Source organism: Anser anser, assembly GCF_964211835.1.
Source record: "Anser anser genome assembly, chromosome: W".
In the NCBI taxonomy this organism is placed as follows: Eukaryota; Metazoa; Chordata; class Aves; order Anseriformes; family Anatidae; genus Anser; species Anser anser.
In genome coordinates, this window is record NC_139731.1 from 1,660,176 (window position 1) to 1,674,911 (window position 14,736).

Genomic DNA, 14,736 nt, shown 5'->3' on the forward strand with positions numbered 1-14,736 from the left:
CAATCAAACCTGTTACGTACTGTAGAAGGGGATAGAGTCCCCATAGTGCACATAAAAAACGTGATGGGGAAGACATTTTGGTTTATTCCTGCCCAGGGAAAAGGCAAACCCATCCATGGGATTGCTTTTGCTCAGGGACATGGGTAGACTTGGTGAGTATTGCAGAAGAATGGGGAGGTCCGATGTGTACCTCAAGGGGGTTTAATATTCCGTGGGAATAGCCCATGAGTTGAATTGTATTATGCTAGTTGCTATATAATACTGTATGTCATCATTACTATGGTTCCTGTATGTCCTACAGTATCACAGTGATAGTCACCCAGATAATTATGAATTAATCTTGATAGAACTGGACAAGCACAGTGGTGTGATGGAACCAGAATGGGCTTCAGCATGTGACGATCCAACACCACACACCATTTCTTCTGCCCTGAAAGGCAGTTGTGACAGATGGAGACCAAAGTCAGTCACACTCTAAACAAAATCAGTGGACATTTTATATAGATGTATGAAAAGCAGTGATTAATTGGAATGTATTGGAAAAGGTGGGACCTGAGCATGACATAAATAGCATGGAATAAGGGACATAAATGGTATGGAATAAGGGGTGGATATTGTCCTGGTTTCAGTTAGGATAGAGATAATTTTCCTCCTAGTACCTGGTATGGTGCTCTGTTTTGGATATAGGATGAGAATAATGTTGATAATACGCTGATGTTTTAATTGTTAGAGAGCAGTGCTTACACCTGCCAGTGAGGAGGCTGAGGGTGCACGAAAAGCTGGGAGGGAATAGAACCAGGACAGCTGACCCAAACTGGCCAAAGGGATATTCCATACCATCTGACGTCATGCTGAACAATTAATATGGGTTGGCTGGCTGGGGTAGGGGGACTGCTGCTCAGGGATGGGTTGGGCATCGGTCAGTGGGTGGTGAGCAATTGTGTTATGCATCAGTTGTTTTGTACACATTATTATTATTACTATTATAATAATTATTATTTTTCTTTCTTTTCTGTCCTAATTAACTGTCTTTTCTCAACACAAGAGCTTTTACTTTTTTTTCTGATTTTCTCCCCCATCCCACTGTGGGGGCAGGGTGAGCTGCCGGCTGGGTTAAATCACAACAAATGAATACTAGAAGGACTGAGCAGAGTTGTACCCTTTTACATCCCTAACCAATAACTGAGGGTCCTGGGTGAGTAGAAAGAAAATGGCTTGTGAGCTCTCCTTCCACCATCTGTTCTTCTGACACTGCTGAAGCTGAAGTTCTGGGATATATGGTCCATTTGGTTTGGCCATAGGGTACTTAGAATCATAGAATCATTTAGGTTGGAAAAGACCCATATAATCATCAAGTCCAAGCATCATCCTAACACTACGAAGTCAGCCACTAAAGCATGTCCCTAAGCACCACATCTACACGTCTCTTAAATACCTCCAGGGATGGCAACTCCACCCCCACCCCCCACCCCCCGCCCCAAGCAGCCCATTCCAATGCTTAACCACTGTCTCCATGAAGAAATTCTTCCTAATATCCAATCTAAACATCACCTGGCACAACTTGAGGCTTTTTGCATCCTATCATTTGTCACCTGAGAAAAGAGACCAACACCCACCTCGCTACAGCCTCTTTTCAGGTAGTTGTAGAGAGTGATGAGGTCTCCCCTCAGCTTCCTTTTCTCCAGATTAAACAGCCCCAGTTCCCTCAGCCGCTCCTCATATGTTTTCTTTTCTAGTCCCTTCACCAGCTTTATTTCTCTTCTCTGAACATGTTCCAGCAACTCAGTATCTTTCTTGTAGTGAGGGGTCCAAAACCGAACACAGTACTTGAGGTGCGGGCTCACCAAAGCCAAGTACAGAGGGACAATCACTTCCCTAGTCCTGTTGGCCCCACTATTTCTGATACAAGCCAGGATGGTATTGGCTTTCTTGGCCACCTAGGCACACTGCGGGCTCATGTTCAGCCAGCTGTTGACCAGCACCCTCAGGTCCTTTTCTGCTGGGCAACTTTCCAGATACTCTTCCCCAAGTCTATACCACTGCATTGGGTTGTTATGACCAAAGTGCAGCAGCACGTGGCACTTAGCCTTCTTGAATGCCATACAATTGGACATGGCCCATCATTCTAGACTATCTAGATCCTTCTGCAGAGACTTTCTACCCTCAAGGAGATCAACACTCCTGCCCAACTTACTGCAAACTTACTGAGGGTGCATTTGATCCCCTCATCAAGATTGCTGATAAAATTTTAAACAAAACTGGCCCCAATACTACATTCTTCATTCTACTTGCATTCTTCATTTCTGCCTTATAGCATAAGATAAGAATCAAACACTTGGACTTCTACTTTCCATCATGACAAGAATGGTACTTATTGAAAAGCTATCCATCCAGATGAGAAAGTCAATAAGTCATTACTTATTAAATTATAGAGACTGGAATTAGTGGAAAAGAAACAAATTCAAATATATTTGTTCAGCTTCAACTTTTGTTTCTATGCTAGCAGCTTGAAAGGACTGTTCTCAGACTGGAGAAGTAGTATTTAAATCACCTATTGTTTTGGACTGGTGGAACATAAAAAAAATCAGAAATAATTACTTTAATCTTTCCACTGTTTTTTTTTTCTTCCTGTGCATTCAACAAAATATATGCTTATTAAGGAAGTTAGGGGATGTATAGCATTTGATAGCACTGTTTAGGGAAAGCAGCTAAAAGTTGGTTCATGTCTACAACGGCAAGATTTTTCTGATAAATGTCACAGAATCACAGAATCACAGAATTGTAGGGGTTGGAAGGGACCTCGAAAGATCATTGGGTCCAACCCCCCTGGCAAAGCAGGTTCCTTAGAGCAGGCTGCCCAGGTAGGCATCCAGACGGGCCTTGAATATCTCCAGAGGAGGAAAGATATCTGCAGTTTTGCCTAATCTGATATTAGTTAAGCATACCAATTTAGTAAAGGCACAAGTAATTGTAAACACCTTCCCAAGCATTCCAGTTTAGTAAAGGTGCAGCTCTTTGCAGAAGCCATCTTTCTACCCACCTTCTCTGTGGTGTCTTTTAAATATAGAAAAAAGTTCATAAATATTTCTACCACTTATCACATACAAATCAATTAAGATTTTAAAATATTTGATACAAGCATGGTTTTGTTCTATTATCACAGCTTGGAAGTGCTGTGGGAATAATTGCAAAAGTATCATCAATATAAAGCAGTATTTAAATTACATATTACATGTTTATTATGGGTGTATTTTTTTAAATTTTCATATTATGAAAAATCAGATGTATTTAAAATTTTTGTAAGATAAATTGTGTGCTCTAATTTACAGTTTGATGTAGTAATAATCCATAAAAGTTCAGGTCCTTTAGAGTTGTGTTTGCAAATTAATTTTCTTAGGAAGCAGCTACAAAGGATATTGCTGTTTACACAAACAAGAACCAGCTTGCTACATTTTTTTTTCATCAGATAGCTAAATGCACTTTTTATGTTGTTTCAGAGTTTTGTTTTTTTTAAAAAGTTTATATAGAAATTTATATGTGTTGTGGTTTAATCCTGCCGGCAGCTAAGCACCACACAGCTGTTCGCTCACCGTCCCCCCTCCCTCTCTGGGATGGGGGAGAGAATCAGGAAAATGAAGCCTGTGGGTTGAGATAGAGACAGTTTATTAGGACAGAAAAGAAAAGGAAAATAATAATAATAATGATAATAGTACTACTAATAATAATGTGTACAAACAAGTGATGCACAATGCAATTGGTCACCACCTGATGACCGATGCCCAGCCTATCCCCGAGCAGCCGGCCCCCCACCCCGGCCAGCCACCCCTATATATTGTTTAGCATGACGTCAGATGGTATGGAATACCCCTTTGGCCAGTTGGGGTCAGCTGTCCTGGGTCTGTCCCCTCCCAGCTCCTGCTGCACCCCTAGCCTGCCCGCTGGCAGGACAGAGCGAGAAGCTGAAAAGTCCTTGGCCTGGTGTAAACACTGCTCTGCAACAATTAAAACATCAGCATGTTATCAGCGCTCTTCTCACCCTAAATCCAAAACATAGCACCCTACCAGCTACTAGGAGGAAAATTAACTCTGTACTAGCTGAAACCAGGATAATATGGCTTCAAAATTGTAACCTGCACCCAATGCAAATGTACATATAATCACCTGAATGAAGGCTAGTTTAAAAGTGCTGAAACATAGCTACTTCATTTAGCTTAGAAACGAAAGTAGTGGCCGATTAAAAAATGTAATACAGTTTGGGGTTTTCATTAATAAAATATTGTAATGTTAAATAGTTTGGTTGCAAAGCAGATTACAATTAAGATTCCAGTAAAAAAGACTGTACCATTTCTTGAGTTAGAAATTCACCATTCAGTAAGATTAGCAAATTAAGAGCCAAATATAATCTTCTAATCAAATCTACAGTACAGGATGTACTTAGTGCTAATTAGTATTTATACAGTATCTACAAAGCTTAATTTATTATAAAGCTTTAGCAGTCAAATTCATTACTGATTTTACACAAATTAGTTCAAGCATGTTTTATCGTTTTAACAGAGAATTTGAACTATATATTGTTATTCATAATGGTCATATAAAATTCCCACCTGCATGTTACTAAATAATTTTGCTCTAACACTTTTGGTTGCTGCGTTGAAAAAACACTTGATAATGCAAACACATAAAAGATTTTCTAAATTATTGACTTACTTTGACACATTGTTACTAACGTGTTACTTCCCTGTGCTTAGGCTGTGGCAAACAGACTAGATGATGACTATTAAAAGTGGTGGTTATGGATAAAATTTAAACTAATAAAAATGGCAGTAATTGTCATCCTGCTCTTATAAAATGCCCTTCTAAAATTCTATTCCTCCCAAAGTACTATGTTTACATCCATATCACATAATTCCAGAAGACTTGCAGTCAAAGTGAAAGGAAATGCTCCTTGATTTAGAAGTTTGCTTTTACTGTCTTCAGTGATTTTTTTTTAGGATTTGCATCTTTGGTGACATTAAAGTTACCATATCAAAGTTTCAAAGTCCTGCATGATGCATCTCCCTTTACCATGGTTGCATTTATTGTAATTACCCCATGAAGAATTAATACGTTATTTTAAACCTCTTTTAAAACAATCTCTAGTTTTTGCAAATCTCCCTTCTAAATCTCAGTTAAAGGAATTTTTATAAAGTTGTATGTATTATACCAATGCCATGCTTTCTTTATGAAGAACAAAACACTGAAAAAGGAAGTGAGGCACTTCACTAACAAATTGGATAAGCACAGCTCTTTTTAAAGGCACAAATGTTATGCAATTCATATAAAAATAAATTAAATCTACAGCATTAATTCAAACAATCACAATGCCCATAAAATTTACTAACTGCAGAAGTAAACTCTTCTGTCTTTTGCAATTTTGTAACACATTGCACTTAGGAAAATAAAAAACTATATATAACAACTTACATGTTAATAATATATGATAAATGGGCATCAAATTACATTTTTTATGCATCTCTAACTCAACTGTTTTTATGGCATGAGTGGATGGAAGAACTACATGAGACTTTGCCTCTGTTTTCTTTACAAACTAGCAATTAAAGAAGCTGAAAAATGAATATTAATTACAGAAAGCTCAAATATTTCTTACTTGCTTTTCTACTTGTTCAGGTTTAATATAACGGTATAACATATAATTTCATATTTTCATTACTGATTACTATTTTGACTTTATCTATATAAATTTACTAAAATTTTAATACATTTTCCCAAATATTGCAGTTGATCATTTACAGACAGTGTTGAAGTTAACTTCAGTGCTACTGTGAAATAATAAAAAGTTTGCAAAATTACTTTTAAAAGTGCATTTTCTGTTCTGTAGTTCAGCCTCAAAGTAGGTTAACATTTAAAAAAAAAAGAAAGCATGTTAAAATAGTGTTTGAAAAGTAGAGAAGGCTGAGTGAGCTTCTTGCACTTCTTTGATCCAATGACTTTTATGGGTTCATCAGCAGTCTGCCATATACAGTCCTGAAAAATAAAGGTAGTTTTTGCAGTCAGTAGACAAAACAGATTCTGTCACTGTTTTCCTGGGAACAGTTTGACTAACTATGGAAAAACAAAAAAATGTGAAATATTTTAGCCATATTTTAAATAAAGGTAACTATTTATGCATCATTAATCATTTCATAATGTTATAATTTAGCACTACAGAATATATATCATATTAATTTGAATATGTAAGGATATCAGTGTCTTACCAGTGGCAAATTTCTTCTTAAGAAGGGAAAGACAATAACCAGTGCCTACTAGCTCTACATCTACACTTGAAAGGGTGCTTCCTTCACCAATGAATTGCACTGCAAGTATTGATGGTTTACTGGGTCCTTCTGAAAGTTCAAATTTTGCCGTGAGAGCTCCAGAACCTAAAAATAACAGAACTGAAAGGCTGGTTGTTTTGCAAGAACAAGACAATCTCCCAAATGTTTTAGTAGTAAGAAGTAAAAATAACATGACGCTCTTTAAGATCTATTCCTAGAGGCTGTCCTATATAAATTTTTATAAGAGATGAGAGTACAAATCTGTTTTTGCAATAATCTGTTTAAGAAGATGACTAGTGAATGATTTAGAGATAAGTAACATGCATTTGTATGAGATTATATTCAGAAGAATTTGTATACCTGTGGGGGTTTTATCCAGCTGGGCAGCTGAGCTCTGCCACAACCACTCTCTCACTCCCCCTCTTCAAAGGGAAAGGGGGAGAAAATACGTTGGAAAGGGTTCAGGGGTTGAGATAAGGACAGGGAGATCACTCAACAGTTATTGTCATGGGCAACACAGAGTCGGCCTAGGGAAATCAATGTAATTTACTAGCTATTACTAACAGACTAGAACAGTGAGAAACTAAAATCAAACTAAAAACACCTTCTCTCCTTCTTCTACCTCCTCCCCCTTGAGCAGCACATGGGAACAGGGAATGGGGGCTGCAGTCAGTCCATAACACTTTGTCTCCACTGCTCCTTCACGGTCACTCTCTTCCCCTGCTCTGACATGGGGTCCCTCCCACAGGATGCTGTCCTTCCCAAACTGATTCTACATGGACTTCCCACAGACAGCTCTTCAAGAACTGCTCTAATATGGGTCTGTACCACGGGGTCCATCCATCAGGAGCAAAATGCTCCAACATGGATCCCCCATGGATGGAAGGTCCTGCCAGCCCACCTGCTCTGGGGTGGGCTCCTCTCCACTGGCTAGAGGTCTGGCCCAGAGTCTGCTCCTGCTGGAGCTCTCCATGGGCTGCAGCCTTCTTCAAGTCAGATCCACCTGCTCCACCGTGGGCTCCTCCACGGGCTGCAGCGTGGAAATCTGCTCTGCCGTGGTACACGTGGCTTCAGGGGGACAACCTGCTCCACCATGATCCATGAAATTTGTGCTTTCATAATGGCCTTTCCATTACACCACAATTCTATTTCTCTACGGTGGCTTTGTGGATGAGATGCTTCCCTTTGGCCCCTGCTTTTCTACTTCAGAAAAAACATTGCATCTGTAAAAGCTGCAAGGGCTGTGACAACAAAAGGACCTCAGGGAAAGGCAGCTGGGCTGAGAATAACTATTGGCACCCTACCATATGCTATATAAATTAACACTCTGAGCAGATATGCAGAGATTCATTTTTTTTCCTGGAGTCACATATGGTCAAAACAAAGACCTTCAAAATGTTGGTTAAGTTAAATGTTATCTATAGTTGAGCCTATCTCAGTACAGGATTTTTTTTCCAGTTCTTCCACTTACCTCTTCCTACTTTATCTCAATTTTCAGTGTGTGGAAAAACAGAACACATATTAAATGTATTTTTATTTGAATAACTGCTCATTTTCAAATAGCATTGATGTAATAATTTCCTTACCGAGTCTAAGCTCCATTTTAGCGCTACTAATTGCTTTCAAAGGTTTTCACTATTTTTCCTTTTATAATTCATTAATAAATTTATATTTTGACATCTCACTGTTAACAGAATCTCTCAAGAGGAATTTCACTGAGAAGGTGAACTGGTAAACGATACAGCATGAGAAGAAATGTAAACAGGCATGAGGATGTAGAGGTCGAAATGATCACATTTTACTCTTACCATATTTATGTCAAAGAAAACAAAACAAAACAGTTCAACTTGCCTCCATTATCAGAGTTCTCTGAAATGCTAGATATTTTCCAATAAGCATTCATCTGTTCTGCATTCCTGTAAAAGAAAGGTAGTTTATAGTTACAAGCACCAATTTTTAGAGTATTATTTCCCTAAATTTACACTGGTACCTTACAGACCATGTATGTATAACCTACATCTCTAAATGGAAGTTTATAGAAAATCTTGGTCATTAAAATTATCATTAAAACTTAATTGTGTGGAAAACTATACAAAGCAAACAGGTTCAGTGCATCTGATCCTTCATCAGAGCTCAGAGGTACACACCGCCTTTTTATATAATTAACACTGTCCTATGCCCAGGTTATGGCTCCACTTCGAAAACCTTTGTGGTCTCAAAGGCAGCACTGGACAGGCAGCACTGGAAACAGTTTGAAAGCTGGGTCTTTATGCTTCGTGATGATGGTGTGAGGGGAAGCAATGCTGATTGCTCTCACCTATGTGAGACTCCTGGCTGTATGAATTTTATTCCATTTCCATTCTAGTAGAGCTAGTTGACATAAGTGACACACAGTTTAACTTCTGACTCTGCAAAGGAGCAGAAAATAAAAAGGCACCAAGAACCAGAAGCTCTGTGATAGGGCATTTTAACTCTTCGAGCACTTTGCAGCTGTTCCGTCAAAGGAAAGTGAGCAACTTAAAGCTGTTAGTGGCATGAAGTGCTGATAGGTCTGAAACTGTCTTTGGCATTGGTGTAGCAGGAGCGAAATGGTCACACAAGCAACACAGATGATAGTGGTCACTTGCATAAGGTAGAATTATAAAAAAAATAAATTCTTAAAACAAAAACCCACCACGCAACCCACTAGACCAAACATGTAGCACAGCACAAATACTAGAGCTGCCTGGGACACGACTGTATTTTTTTGGTCACCTTTAAGGCTCAAAATTCTAGCCTTTGGTGGTTGTCTAGGTGAAAGGCAGAATACCCAGGCTTGAATCCCTTACTCCAATGACTCCACAATGAAACTGTCACTAAGTTTTGAGTTTTCCTAGCTAACACTAGGTGTTCTTGAGAGGATGTTCCTGCTTTCACTCAGGTTTCATTACTGAAAGGTTTGTAGAAGAGGGAGAGGGGAGACTGGTTTCACCAAAAGTTCTGGTCATGTTGTATAGGTGGGATGGTGAATCTGCCCTTTCTGCAGTGGAATAAGATTAAGATGATCTGGTTAAATGTATTTCTTCCTTGAAATACCAGGTCAAGAAAGATTCAGTCTCTTGTCCACTTAAAAAGATACTGTATTACCACCTTGTCCAATGAACAATGAACATTTAAGTGGATTGCCTCCAGAAACATCAGAACCTACCTAATAAATGCATCAGGTTTATTTTTCTTCTGAACCTTGCTTTATAAGGTAAACTGATGTATAAATGAGAAGGTTAACAAAATCTGACTTCCCTTGGCTTGGTATTCTTGGCTCTCTTAACCTTCATGTCCTCCTCAGCTAAAAAGACCCTCCTGATCCACTTAGGAAAAAAAAAAAAAAGGTCCAGAAATTAAGTTACAGCTGGGTAAGCACATACATACCTCCAAACTATAGGTGGTGGAATTCTGCTCACCTTTTTCTCCAGGGATCGTAGAATGGCTTGGGTTGGAAGGGACCTCAAAGATCATCTAGTTCCAACCCCCCCTGCCATGGGCAGGGATGCCACCTACTAGAACAGGTTGCTCAGGGCCTCATCTAACCTGGTCTTGAACACCTCCAGGGATGGGGCATCCACAACCTCTCTGGGCAACCTCTTCCAGTGCCTCACCACCTTCTGAGTGAAGAATTTCCTCCTAACCTCTAATCTAACTCTCTGTTCTTTTAGTTTAAAACCGTTCCTTCTTGTCCTGTCATTATCTGACTGAACAAAGAGTCACTCTCCATCTGTTTTATAAGTCCCCTTGAAGTACTGAAAGGTTGCAATGAGGTCACCCCAGAGTCTTCTCTTTTGTAGGCTGAACAGCCTCAGCTCTCTCAGCCTTTCTTTGTAGGAGAGGAGCTCGAGCCCCTTGATCATATTTGTGGCTTTCCTCTAACATCTGCTCTAACAGCTCCTTCTTGTGCCTGGGGCCCAGACCTGGACGCAGTACTCCAAGTGGGGCCTCACGAGGGCAGAGTAGAGGGGGACAATCACCTCCCTCGACCTGCTGGCCACTCTTCTTTTGATGCAGCCTGGGATGCAGTTGGCCTTCTGGCCTTCTGGGCTGCAAGCGCGCACTGCCGGCTCATGTCAAGGATCTTTTGTAGCTCAACTTCAGTGAAGCTTGTCACGTGGTATTACATGAGAAATTATCAGTTTATGTGGAGAAGATACAGAAACTAGCATAAGATCAACAAGACAGCCAAAGGAGTTATAGTGAAAGGGGAAATGTCTGGCTGGAAGGAGGTTACCGAGAGAGCTCTTCAAGGGCTGATCTTGCACTACACTTCTTTAAGCATTTCATTAATGACAATAATAATGACTTGGTATGAAGCATGGGAATGTGCTAATGACACTTGTTATCAACACGGAAGAAGGGGGTATTCTCAAAATGGTGGAGAGCCAGAATATATGACAAGAAAAAAAGAATTAGTTTAGGATTGAAGCAATAGAAATAGGATAAGAGTCATTAGTAGAAATTGCAAGACCATGGTAAATAACAGGGATTTCATAATAAACTTTAAGCTTGTCAATTGAAAATAACAGGAACAGAGAAAAGATATAGCCATAATATAGTAAAGAATAATTAAAGTGTGATTATAGTATATATCAGAAGAGGCATTTACAGTAGATAAAAAGGGACTGATGCCGATCTCTCAGGTGCCGGTGAAGCCCCTGAAAAAAATGTACAGTTCTGTGCACCTGTGTTTCAGGAAGAATTCGAATGGGAACAGAGACAAAGAAGGGCTGCTTGGGAATGTATTTAGAGGAACAGAGAACTGATCTCACAAGAGAAAACTAGAATTGCTCAGCATGCTTAGCCCAGCAAAACAAAGGTTGAGAGACAATCTGCTTGCTGCTTATAAATCTACCACAAGGACTGACGTATTGTCCTGGTTTCGGCTAGGATAGAGTTAATTTTCCTCCTAGTAGCTGGTATGGTGTTCCGTTTTGGATATAGGATGAGAATAATGCTGATAACACACTGAAGTTTTAGTTGTTACTGAGCAGCGCTTACACTAAGACAAGGACTTTACAGCTTCTCATACTGCCCTGCCAGCAAGGAGGCTGGGAGTGCACAAGAAGCTGGGAGGGAACAGAACGAGGACAGCTGACCCAAACTGGCCAAAGGGGTATTCCGTACCATACAACGTCAGGATGAACAATTAATACACAGTACTCCAAGTGGGGCTTCACAAGGGCAGAGGAGAGGGGGACAATCACCTCCCTCGACCTGCTGGCCTCTCCTCTGTTGATGCAGCCCAGGACGCAGTTGGCCTTCTGGGCTGCAAGCGTGCACTGCTGGCTCATGTTGAGCCTTTTGTCCACCAGAACCCCCAAGTCCTTCTCTGCAGGGCTGCTCTCAATGTGTTCTTCCCAGTCTGTACTCCTGTCTGGGATTGCCCTGACCCAGGTGCAGCACCTTGCACTTAGACTTGTTGAACCTCATTAGGATCACATTGGCCCACTTCTCAAGCTTGTTCAGGTCCCTTTGGATGGCATCCTTTCCTTCTGTTGTATCAACCGCACCACTCAGCTTGGTGTCATCTGCAAACTTGCTGAGGGTGCACTCAATCCCACTGTCTATGTCGCTGATAAAGATATTAAACGGTACTGCTCCCAGGACAAACCCCTGAGGGCCACCACTTGTCACTGGCCTCCACCTGGACCCTTGACCACAACTTCATCAGTATATTATTTCTAGTGAATGTTTTAGTGCTGAACATCTGTAATGTTAATGCTCAAATATTTGTTAAGCAGCTTTTCGGTTCTGAAAACTATGAGATATATGGAAAATATGGTGGCAAAGGTGAAGTAATGCATTATAAAAGGTAGATGGTGTTGACTGTCAGATGTGTGTAGTAAGACAATCTCTGCAATTTAAATAGAGAAGGTAGATGGTGAGTAAGATGGGACACCAGAGCACAGAGAGGTGAACAGATCTCCCTAAGATCATGCAGCAGCTCAGTGCTGCCTTCCATTATGGGTTTTCCTTTATTTTCCCTCACAGTAAAACCCTGTTTTTTCACGTGAAAGCCATAAAGAACTGTTTAAGTGGTGCAGCACAAGAGATAGCAATGCATGACTTTTACAGCTGTCTTAATGGATGCAGGAGCAAAGGTAGCTCATTAGACAGCTGCAAATACCATCTACTGTGAGGGCATGCCAGTGCCTTGAACACTGTGTTTCATATATGTGACACCAATCTGTAGTGTAACTACGTTTATACAAAATATCTATGCACATTGATACTGTGATTTCTTGTATAGTATTTTGTTAGATGAAGGCTTTATCTATTTGTGTAAACAAATGCACATTCATAAATACATAATGGATTGGCAACTACATGGAAAGTGTGCTGCTGTAGTTCCCCCAAACTTCTCTGAGTTGTAACACTCAGAGAGATGTTTTGGGGAGGTGGAATTAAAGGATAAACAGTTGTTTCTGGGTATTTTCCATTAACCAGGTAAGAAATGAGTGGATTGTGAGAAAGACAATGGCAGTACCATGTTTGGAGGTGTTAGTGTCATTGAGATATTATTTGATTTTCCTAGGATGTAGCCAGGTAAAATCCTTATTGTGTAAGAAATACTCCGAATGCATTTTTTGTTTCCTTTTTTTGTATGCACCACAGTGGTATATTAACTGTCTTACACATAATCTGCGCTCCTATAATGCAACATCGGTATTCTGATCACGTTTTAAAAAATCCCTGAACTTTCAGAAAAGCACTGTCAGTACAGATGTGGATCTAGGTGGTCCAGAAATCTGGTAAGTAATTTCAACTGCTGTTTACAAGTTTTGATTTGCTTTATACTAGCAATTTTACAAAAATGGTGCTGATTTGAACCAGCATTTTGTGGTATATCTCACTGGTGTTTTCCTATCGGTGCTGGAATGCTAAGTGCTTATCGGTGCTAAGAGTTCAGGCTCTGCACTGTTATCATTTGGCTCTCATGGAAACTATCTTTTAGAGAATATTCAGAATTACACTGCCTTCCTTTCCTCATCTGGAAGTCAGTTTGTGAATAATATCAGGAATGGTACCTCCTCCTTCTTTCACAGTGGGATAATTACAACAGTTTTTGAGTACTTTGAATATCCATGTGTAACCAATATACTCCTATTGCTAAGTCTGCATAATGTGTTTCCTCTTCTCTCTAAGGTTAATCAATCAGTTAGAAATCTCACCCAGGAATTTGCCCCGAGACAGTGTGGTGGCGGGTGCCAAGATGTGTGGGAGGATATGGATCTGTCACAGTTGACTCCTACGATAGTTTTGAACTTCACCCCTGAACAAGTGCAAAATCCGAAAAACCTGATAGAATATTTGAGAGTCGTATGCCCTGACCCTGACAATGCCAGAGAACGACAGCTTGCTGCACTGTGCTGGGTCCTGGCTTACGCATATCAAACAGTAATTAACACTACCCAGCACCCTCAAGGGAGGGAGGAAGTCTCTGAATCTGATGACCAGATAACACATGCTGTGGCTGACCCAGAGGACCAACTGACTATGGTATCAGTCACCCCCACAGTCAATGGGCAAAACAATGGAAACAGAAGTCAGCTCGCTTAGTAAGGGAAGAAGCCTCTCCTAAGAAGAAGGGAGAAGGAGAAAAGGCAGACAGCTCTAAAGCAGAGCCATCACAGAAACATCAGGAAGAAGATATGGAAATCATAAAGGAATCAGAAACCACCCGATCCCTATCGTTGAGTGAGTTGCGAGAAATATGAAAGGATTTCAGTCAACACCCAGGTGAACACATCCTCACCTGGCTGCTTTGATGCTGGAACACTGGGGCCAATACCCAACAATTAGAATGCAAGGAATCCAAGCAGCTGGGATCCCTCTCTAGAGAAAGGGTCATTGACAGAGTAATTGGGAGAGACACACAGGCTCTCAGCCTCAGGAGGCAACTCCTGGCAGCTGTGAAAGAAAGGCATCCCCACAAGGAAGATATTGTATATTGTATACCAGCTAGGCAAGTGGACCACCATGGATAAAGGTCTCCAGCACCTAAGGGAATTAACTGTGCTTGAGATTTTTTATAGTGATTTGGACAGTGACCAGACACCTAATGATCCCAATGAAGTCCATATGGTGTAAGTTTGTGTGGGGTGCACCATCATCACATGCCAGTATGCTGGTAGCAATTAATTGGGATGAAGGGATGGGACCAACAGTGGATGCTCTGTCCAGCCAGCGTCAAAAATATGAAGAAATCTCTCTGTTCCACTATGGGCCTGCATCTCGTCTGTGGAGAAACTGTCCCAAACGCTCCACCACCTCGTAGAACGAGCATATCCCTCCTCACCCAGATGGAGTGATATTTCAGTCATTATGAATCAGTATTTTCCTGCTCGAGGGAGACAGTACCCGGGACGCACACCACGTGGCACCTTGTGGTTTT

The 14,736-nt window shown here is 40.6% G+C and overlaps 1 long non-coding RNA gene across 1 annotated transcript in view; it reads right to left on the reverse strand.

The window, feature by feature from the left end:
* Positions 1–14,736, reverse strand: part of LOC310888697 — a 48,506-nt gene that overhangs the window by 6,332 nt on the left and 27,438 nt on the right. Inside the window, exons 2-4 of the long non-coding RNA XR_014576067.1 lie at positions 8,166–8,230; positions 6,255–6,419; positions 5,851–6,024 (exon numbers count right to left, since the gene is read on the reverse strand). This is a non-coding gene — a long non-coding RNA (uncharacterized lncRNA). The remainder of the gene's footprint in view (positions 1–5,850; positions 6,025–6,254; positions 6,420–8,165; positions 8,231–14,736) is intronic.